The sequence below is a fragment of the Microcebus murinus genome, chromosome 12, assembly GCF_040939455.1.
Source record: "Microcebus murinus isolate Inina chromosome 12, M.murinus_Inina_mat1.0, whole genome shotgun sequence".
Classification (NCBI taxonomy): domain Eukaryota; kingdom Metazoa; phylum Chordata; class Mammalia; order Primates; family Cheirogaleidae; genus Microcebus; species Microcebus murinus.
The window spans coordinates 24,851,647-24,861,926 of record NC_134115.1 but is presented as its reverse complement, the minus strand read 5'-3'; the positions used below and the strand labels follow the sequence as shown (position 1 = coordinate 24,861,926).

At 33.0% G+C, this 10,280-nt stretch overlaps 1 long non-coding RNA gene across 1 annotated transcript in view; it reads right to left on the bottom strand.

Annotated features, from left to right (window-relative positions):
• Nucleotides 1–5,256: 5,256 nt before the first annotated feature.
• LOC105874764 (uncharacterized) overlaps nt 5,257–10,280 on the bottom strand; it is a 92,994-nt gene continuing 87,970 nt past the window's right edge. The window contains exon 3 of the long non-coding RNA XR_012922085.1: nt 5,257–5,570. This is a non-coding gene — a long non-coding RNA (uncharacterized LOC105874764). The remainder of the gene's footprint in view (nt 5,571–10,280) is intronic.

The window sequence follows — 10,280 nt, the reverse complement described above, 5'->3', positions numbered from 1 at the left end:
TAACCCTTTTCCCTTTTCAGTTGTCTCCCAGAAATAGCTGAATCTTTGCAGGATAGCAATGCCAAGACTCACCATCCATCACTTCCCTGTTACTTCTGCATAAGACCTCTAGCACATGTCGCTTTCAACACAACCTGCCCCAATATATGTAGCCACCTACCTGAAACCTTTGTAGGAACCCCTAAGCTCAGTTGGTCAGGGAGACAGATTTGAGGCGTTTCTCCCAACTCCAAGGTGACGTCAACTGTAACAAATGCCCTTTCCTCCTTGGCAATTCTCATTGTCTCAGTAATTGACTTTCTGTGCATCGAGCAAATGTGTGGAACACAATCGGACCTAGGCCAGACCCCACTTGTGGGTTTGGTAACAAAGTCACTCTTATTTTACTTAATAATGGCCCCAAAGCATAAGAATAGTAATGCTGACAATTCACAAATGCCAGAGAGAAGTGGTAAAGTGCTTCCTTTATGTGAAAATGTTTATGTCCTCAACTAAATAAGGAAAAAAAAATCATATATTGAGGTTGCTAAGATCTGCAGTAAGAATGAGTCTTCTATCAGTGAAACTGTGAAGAAGAAAAAAGAAATTCATGCTAGTTTTGCTGTTGTACCTCAAAATGCAAAAGTTGCAATCACAGTGTATGAAGAGGGCTTGGTTAAGATGGAAAAGCATTAAATTTCTAGGTGGAAGACATGAACAAAAACGTGTTCTGATTGATGGCAATTGGGGTAGGTTTTATTCATGGCTTCAGGGATCTACTAGGGGTCCTGGAACATATCTCACAAGGTAAGGGAAGACTGCTGGAGTTCAGTTCAACAGTTACTAACTGCAGATTTACTTCTGTACCCACAAGTGGAATAAAGCCTTGGTTCCTGCCTCAAAGAGACAGGAATAAAAGTGAGACCCTTAGAAGTTTGATAATTTGGTTAAGGTTGATCAGAGAGTAAGAGGCTGAAACAACTTGGAGACATATATCTCTGGTTCCAAAGTTTTTTCCAGAGCTCCCATAGTCCTCTGGGACCAAACAAGACCCTCCCAGGTGGGACTACTGAGCACTCAATTAAGCAATCAGCCAATTAATGAAAGTCTACAAGGGCTTTGCAAAAGGAAATAACACATCAGGAATTCATTGGGTGCTTGGAGAGAGTAAAATATGTATATGCATAAAGCAGAAGTAGTGAGATGTTTAAAAGACTTTTTTTAATAGAAACTACAGGAAGAGAAGAAAATGCTTTCTTTTTTTGTTTTTATGGTAGAATTCCAACTTACAAATGTAGGATAAATGATGGAATTAGAAAATCCACTTGACAACCATACGAGTGATAATTGCTTCAGAAAGAATCATCTAAATTCATGATAAAACTAATTGTTGAAAACATGATGGGAAACAGTATATTTAGGCAGACATGCACACATGATATCACTACTAATGATGATAGTGGAGAAACTTGGTATATACTACTTTATTCCAGTGATTATAGTTCATAATACCAGTAATGGTATAAATAGAAACCATGATATGATGCACTAAAAAGGATATGACATCACTTCTGTGGTACCCCTGCTAGAAATGCATGAGCATAAGCATGAGGAAACACCAGGCAAATCCTGAGGGCCATTTTGCAAAATAATATACATATGCCTTCAAAAATATTGTAAAAGACAAGAAAAATTGAGGAATAGGAATTGTTCTAGATTAAAGGAGACTAAGGAGACATGAGAAATAAATGCAACTTGTGATCCAGGATTGAATCCCACACAAGAAAAAAAAAATGTTTGTTATAAAGGACATCAATGGAAAAATGACAAAATTTGAATAAAGTCTATAAGTAAGGACAACAAATAGGAATGATAATAATATGTATCTCATAGCACTATTGTGAGGATGATATAAAATAAAATATATTATCAATAAGTGTTTGCTTTAATAGGTCACATAAATAAAATCATCAGGACCATATATTGCATAGGAAAATCATTTGGCACATAATATCTCTTCCAGGTTCTGGAAAAGCCCATGTGAGCATGGGTTTTATTTCAGGTGTTAATGACAAATAAGTTCTGGTCAGGAGAGGATTTTACCACCACCTGAAGTTCTAAAAATTTTCAGTTTTCAGATTTCTTTGATATAAGATTAGTCTATAAAAGATGATGATGATATTTGTCTCTAAAAGATAATAACAATCACTGTCATCATTATCATAATCATTGTCACAAACTAGACCTGAAGGGATGATATCAGGTACCAAGTTTACTTTTTTTTTTTTTTTTTTTTGAGACAGAGTCTTGCTTTCTTGCCTAGGCTAGAGTGAGTGCCGTGGCGTCAGCCTAGCTCACAGCAACCTCAAACTCCTGGGCTCAAGCCATCCTCCTGCCTCAGCCTCCCAAGTAGCTGGGACTACAGGCACAAGCCACCATGCCCGGCTGATTTTTATATATATATATATTAGTTGGCCAATTAATTTCTTTCTATTTTTATGGTAGAGACGGGGTCTCGCTCAGGCTGGTTTTGAACTCCTGACCTTGAGCAATCCACCCGCCTCGGCCTCCCAGGGTGCTAGGATTACAGGCGTGAGCCACCGCGCCCAGCCCAAGTTTACTTTTAACAAGGGACCCGCTCGCTGCCTTGTTTTTGTATTTTCTTATCCTATGATACTAACCAAGACCTCTCATGCAAGGGTAATAATTATTTGTAATAGTAGAGCCTCTGTCTCATTCTAGATTTTAAAGGGAATGTATATACATTTCTGTACTAAATATATACATGTAGTATAGTAATGTAATTTCCCTGGTTAAAGTACCAGAAAACTTGATGGAAATTCAGTGTATTAGTTTATTTGTCCTATATGACTTAGAACATTTTACTCAAATACCTTTGTTCTACTAGTGGTTTTATATAATTTTGCTGAGCTACAAATAATTTCTGTGTTTTCTGAATTATTGTAAACAAGAAACCAAAGATTTATAGTCTTTAATGAAATACAGACAAAAATGTATATGAATACAGTTGTGTATATGTATTTTATATGTATCTGTGTGTATTCCTTCCTATACATTTTTTAGCCTTCATAAGATTAAGAAAGTACAGAAAGGCATTAATTATTCATTCATTTATTCAACATGTATTTATTGTATATCTACTATGTGCTATGCACTGTTTGGATGCTGGGAAGATAGCAGCATCCTGCCTTCATAAATCTTATATTCTAGTGTAGAAGAGAGATAGCAAGTAAGTAAACAGACAAATGCATCATATAATTTTAGGCATGTTGAAAGACAAATTAAAACAAATTTAGTTAAAGATCTAATTGGCTTTTATCTGTGAATCATAAATTGGGACAGCTTCCATTCCACCAAATAGACTGAAAGCCCCCACTTAGAAATGGCAAGATAGTGGTTTTTGTAAGGTGGAAACAAGGAAGCTGAACATAGGGGGAAAAAATGGTTGGTTAATATCAGGTTACTTTCCTTTTCTTGTAAGGGTCAAAGTAGAGGGGACTTCTTTATTTTTCTGACTCAGGTAGACTGAGCTCTCTCTGAGCCTTTGCTATGAATCTCTTGTTTTCAAGAAAAATTGGTCAATATGGGAATCTCCCTGCTTCCTTACATTTCAGTTTGATTATGTGGCACTTGCTATGAGCGACTCCATTTTGGTTTGGCCTGGTCTGTTAGGACCTAGTATAAGAGCTCAGTGCAAAGCAATGGCTTCTCATAAAATGATGTTTAGCAGTTGCTAATAATTTTCTGAAAAAATAAACATTTTTATGTCTATACTCACACCACTCTCAATACTTCACCTTGGATCACCAAAATGTGTGGGATTTTTTTTTTTTCCCAAACCAATTAATTCTCTAACACCACCTGGATGTCCTACAATTCAATTCAATTCTTACCTTCTCTTCCTTGAGTTAGTGTCAAGAGCTCACAAGACTGGCCTTCTACATCAGATGTCAATTGTAAGTCTGAGCCTCCTGTGTTTCTGACCCACTGGCTATAAATTGGAGGTTCCTATAATCTCCGCTGGGCTTCAATAATGTGCTAGAATGGCTTGCAGAACTCAGGGGAAACACTTTACCTATGTTTATCAGCTTATTGTGAAGGATACCTGTGAACAGCCAGATGAAGAGGTACACAGGGCAAGGTCTAGGAGGATCCCCAGCACAGAATCCTCTGTCCCTGTGGAGCTGGGGAGCTAGCTCCATTCTCCCTGAAAGTGGAAGTATTCACCAACCCAAAAGTTCATCAAATCTTGTTCAAGAGTTTTTTATAGCTTAATCACCAGAAGCTTTCTGGGAGGTAGTAGTTGGAGATCAACCTTCTAATCAGTTGATCTTTCTGATGAGCAGCTCCAACCTGAGGCTACCTAGGGGCCCCACCCTAAGTTGCCTCATTAGCAAAACCTCTGGTACAATCCAAAGGCCTCATTATGAATAACAAAAGACACTCCTATAACTCAGGAGTTTCTGAGAGTTTGGGGGCCTTAGTGCCTGAAAATGGGGACCAAGACCAAACATATTTCTTATTATACCACAAATTTCAATAAGAAAAAATACATTAGGTTAAAAACAATAATGCATGGAATAATTTGTCATGAAGTTCTCCCTTTGTGATGGGAACTGTGATCATGGTGTCTGATATGCCAACTATGGAAATGAAACTGCATAAAAGCAAAGTTCCATGTGGAGAGCAAAAATATAAAGTGATTAAGGAAAAACAAAATCCTGAAATGAATAAGCTGTTGAAGTAAATTAGGTTGACTATGTGGTCTTGCTGTGAAGTATTGAAGTGAAATTACTCAGTGTTTGACCAGAAATCTCAGAGAGTCCTACAGTGCCCTAAAAAGCCAGGTCCTAAGACAGATGACATTAAACTACAGGAAGAGAATACACTTAAGTATGTTGTCATGGTGATGAAAAAAAATCTAAGTTTTCTTATCCCCCAGCACTCATACACACATACATACAATATACACATACACATTTTAGAAAAAAATTGATGAATCACACATACATAGTTACTAATAAAACTAGAACAGTGATAAGATTGGTTGAGATTTGTCCTAGAAATTTAGAAAGTGCTATGAATGATAAAAATGAGGCCCACTTTTTAACTATGTTAATTACAATTTTTATGTCAATATCTTTTCAAAGTATAAAGAGGAAAAATGAATAAACTAATGAAAAAAATGAACTCATAAAAAAAAAACAAATGAACACATATTGAACAACTAATTTATTTTAGGCACTGGGTAAAGCACATTTGCTTATATTATCTCAGTTAATGTAAATAGGAGAAAGGGGGGAAATAATGGCACGTATCAGTGACAAATGCACATTTTTGTGAATCTAAACATTTCTTCCATTTTCTGTCTGACAGAGATAAAAATGCAGACAAACTCTGGATATTTATAAGGGATCTTTATTTCCACAAATGTATTCTGCTGGCAGAGAGGGGCCTGGAATATGATTCTTAGTCCCAGAGCTTATGGTTGCTTTTGAGTTCACACATACTTTTCCTTTATACTGAATCTTCTATCTTATTGAATAAAAATAGATTTTATCTTGAAAAACCTGAGGTTGAAAAAAAAAAAAAAAGATAACATGTAGTATCAATTGGAAGGGTGGAGAAAATGTAAAAAAAGGAAACATTCATTGCAAATCTTTACTATTAACTTGGACACATCTTTGTAATCATATAAACCCCCAAGACAGACTATAAAGCATGGATCAGATGTGGGTATATAATGTGTTGAATTTTGGTGGCAGAAATAAGGGGTAAAATATTTGTCTCCATGGGGACAGATCCATTACTGCACTTTTCAAAATGTCAAGGTTACATTTGAAAAGTAGTTGCAATTTTCTTCCATTTTATAAAGATAATTCACTGTTTGTACTTCACACATAAAAATGTGTGACTTAATGAAAATTTGTCCTCACAGTATTAGGATAATAATCCCAACCTAACATAGCTTAAAGTATAGTATATTTTTTTAATCCCTGGGGAAGCAAAAACATATTATGATTAATGATTTAGTAATATTTTGTCATTTTGACCCTCCTCATTTTTGTGGGGGGTTATAATTTGTTTCAGAAACATTGTCAAGTAAGAAATCTCTTTTGGAAATGTTAGTTCACAGACAGAGCAAAGCATTTTTCCATGTACTTGCCTTTATGTTTGTTGTTTTCTATGTTAAAATATAACAAAAATATTGATACTAATATACCTCCACCAAGTTTAATTTTACTAGACAAAAAATATACATTTGTGTGTATTTGATATGCTTTCAGTAAATCCTGTTAATATATGTAATGGGAGTAGCGCTAAACATTATAATATAGTAGCTTAAAACTATTAAACCATCAAATTTTATTAAGGTACAAATGTTAAAAATGATAGTACTATTTAGAGGTAAATATTTCAGTTTATTTATTAGAAATTAGGAATCTTAATATAAGAGGTACTTTTTTTTTTCCAGAGCTACTTCTGATAAATTGGTCCATTTCAGGAAAATCTAGTAGGTGGCCAATTGTAAAAACTTAATAATTAGAAGCATTAAACTAAAATTTCTATCACCATGCTAGAGATCAAGAAAGTATATGGCAGGATTGAAGTCATTTTGCAAATCTCACAAGTTATTTGCCTTTACATTGGGCAATTCTTTATAGTCCATAAAGTGTTTGTGTGCAAAAACAGCATATCAGATACAGCCTTTTCTTTCAGGAATTAAGCAGTATATCTTTAGGAGGAAAAACAACATGAAATATAATTAAGAAATATTTAGGCTTAACGAAATATAATATTATAATATTATCTACTGTATGTCAAAACCCAGGCATTTTCGCATGGACTGTCTTATGTAATCTTCACACTAACCTTGTAGAATAATTAATTATTCAATTTTAAATATGAGGTGTTGAAGCTTGTAGAGACAAAAACTCTTATTCAGAATCGCTCAGCTAATCGATGGTAGATGTGAAGTTTAAATGAAGCTCTTTTACCCCAAGTATAGTGGTGTTTACACTATACTGACTTAACAAATAAGTTTTGCTTTATTTGAACATAATAAATCACTTACATATTCAGTAAATATTTACTAAGTACCTGATGTGCTATAAGCTCCGTGTTACATGGTGCAGATATATCAGTTACCTTGACTGAACTCAAGCAAATTTTGTTTTTCTGCACATAATGTGTTGTTTTTCTGTGGTTGCTTGCAAGGCTTTCTATTACTGGTTTTCAGCAGTTTGGCTGTATGTGATTAGGTGTGGCTTTGTTTATATTTATCAAGCTTGGGTTTCATTGAGCTTTATAAATCTATAAATTTATGCTTTTCACCAAATTAAAGAAATTTTAAACCAAATTTTTTCATATATTCATTTTGCCCAGTTATGTTTTTCTTTTCAGGGATTTCAATTACAATTACATCAGATCATTTTATATTGTTGAACAAGTTCCTGAGTCTCTGTTCATTTTCTTTGTTTTATTGTCTCTGTTACCCAGTATAGGTTATTTCTATTGATCTATTTTTCAGTTCATACATTATAATTTTGGTCATCTTCTGTATGTTGTTAATCCCATTTGGTAAAACTTTTCAGATATTGTATTTTTCATTTCCAAACTTTTATTTGTTCTTTTATGTTTCTATTCTATTCTATCTATTCTATTCTATGTTCTAAAGTTTTTATTCCTTTGCTGGCACTATCTTTCATTCTTTATCAACATATTTCTATAGATCCTTAAAGATGATTACAACTTTAAAATCTTTGCTGCTAATTCCAACAATATCTTGGGCATCTTTAGTTTTGTCTCCACTGATTGTTTTTCTCTTGAGTGTGGCATGTTTATGTTTCTTTGAAATTTGAGTACTTTGGATTTATATCCTATACATTGTAGAGATTCTGGATTCTGCTGTATTTCTTTGTACTCTTATCCATGTATTTTGGTTAGAGTTCAGCCAGTTATTTAGGTATAATATAGTGTTTCTTCCTTATCTCCCCTTTTGGAGATTTTCCCCCTCACTCTACCTTCCTTCTGTGTGGTTGGCCCATCTTTGCCCTCTGCTCTCTGACCCATCAATCCAATAAGGAAGATTTATCACTTCCATAATTTAGGTGCAGCAGTATCTGCCCTCAGGCTCAAAGTAGTGAAACCAGGAAGCTTACCCAGTATTGTTTCTTTCCAGTAAGTGTGGACTCACCCATAACATCTGCCTGCTTATGGTCAGTCTCTGGTGCTATCAAATAGTTGTGCATTTGTTTTTGTTGTTTGTTTGGTGTTTTTTTTTTTTTTTTTGGTTTTTAAGACTTTTTTTCTCTATAGTTTATAGTTGTTATCTGTTCAATAATAGGTCCAATAAGAACTAATCAGCCATTACCAAAAGAGGAATTAAAAACATTCATTTTAGATTTTTCTTATTTTGCACTATAAGTATTTACAACTATATATTTTCCTGTAAGGACTGTTTTAATTGTATCACACACATTTTGGTTGATCAGGGTTGTATCATTGTTGAATACATTGTATCATGTATTCATTCAGTTTAAAATGTGTTCTAACACGCCTTGTGATTTCTTCTTGATTCTTCTTCTTAAGTTATTTAGAAGTATTTTATGTAATTGTCAAATATTTGGAGATTTTCCAAATTATCTTTATGTTATTGTTTTTAAATATAATTTTATTATGGCCAGGTAACACTATGATTTTAATGTATTTAAATTCATTCCCAGTATGGTCTCTCTTAGTAAACAATCTATGTCCAGTTAATAAAATGTATATTTTGTTATTGAGTTTAATGTTCTAAAATACCAATTTGGTTAATAGTGTTGCTCAAGTGTTCAATATTCTTAATATGTTTAAAAATTGAGAGGTGTGTTGAAATCTCATAATTGCGAGTTTATGTATTTTTCAACTCTGTCAGTATTTGCTTCATGAATTTTGAATATCTCTTATAAAATGTATGTATTTTAGAATTGTTATCAATACTTTCTGAATTTTTCCTATTCATTTTGAAATGTTTTTCATAATATTATTTATACTGAAGTACTTAACTTGTTGTTAATATAACCACCTTAGTTCTTTTAAAATTATTGTTCACATTATATCTTTTTATTCATCCTTTAGATTTTAACTATTCTTTACCTCTTCATAGAGGGTGTATTGTTGTAAAAAGCACATACAGCTGACCCTTGAACAATAGGAGCTTAAATAGTGGGGTTCACTTACTTATAAACAAATTTATTTCAAGCAAATTCATATAGAAAGCATAATATTCTTTAGATAATTTGTATTTGATTTAATTATAAATAAGATTAGATGTAAGTATGTCATTGTGTAGTTTGTTTTCTATTTGACCTATCTCTGCTTTGCTCTTTTTTTGTCTATTTCAGCTTCATTTTGTGCTGAGAATTTTTTAGTTTTCTGTTTTATCTCCACTATTGGCACTAGTAGCAGCTATATAACTTAAAAAAAACTTTATCTTTGACTCATCACAGTCTATCTTTAAATAATATTATAGCACAATTAAAAATATAAGAACCTTATCAGTATACTTTCATTTTTCTATTCCATTTATTATTATTGTTGTCATACATTTTACTTCTTCATGTGTTATAATCCTCAAGTGAATAGCTATTACCTTTGCTTTAAAACAAATTAGAATCTTTGAAAGAAGTAAAAAAAAATGGAAAAAATATTTTATTTTTATCCATACATTTACCATTTCTATTTATGATAAGTAAATATAAAATACTTTTCCATTTTTTTTTTCATTATTCTGTGTAGATCTGGGTGTCCATTTCTTAATCATTTTTATTTTGTCTGAAAAACTTCACTTAATATTCTTGTAGTGTAGTTCTGCAAAAGAAGAATTAGCTCAGCTTTTATTTATCTGCAAACATCTGCATTTTTTATCGGGGAGGATAGCTTTATTGAAGTATAATTTACAATTTACTGCAATGCAATAAAATTCACCAATTTTAATCATATAATTTGATAAGTTTTGACAAATGTCTATAGTTGTATAAACATCATCACAAATGTCATAAATCATATTCTCATCACTCCCCAAAATTCTTTCATGCCTTATTATATTCAATCCCCTCCTCCCATTTGCTTGCCTCTGCAAAAATTAATCTGCTTTTTGTCACTACAGTTTTATCTGTCCTAGTATTTTATATAAATGGAATTATATAATATGTAGTCTTTTGTACCTGGATTTCTTCACTTAGCATAATGCTTTGAAATTCATTTGCAATATTGTGTATATCAATAGTTCATTCCTT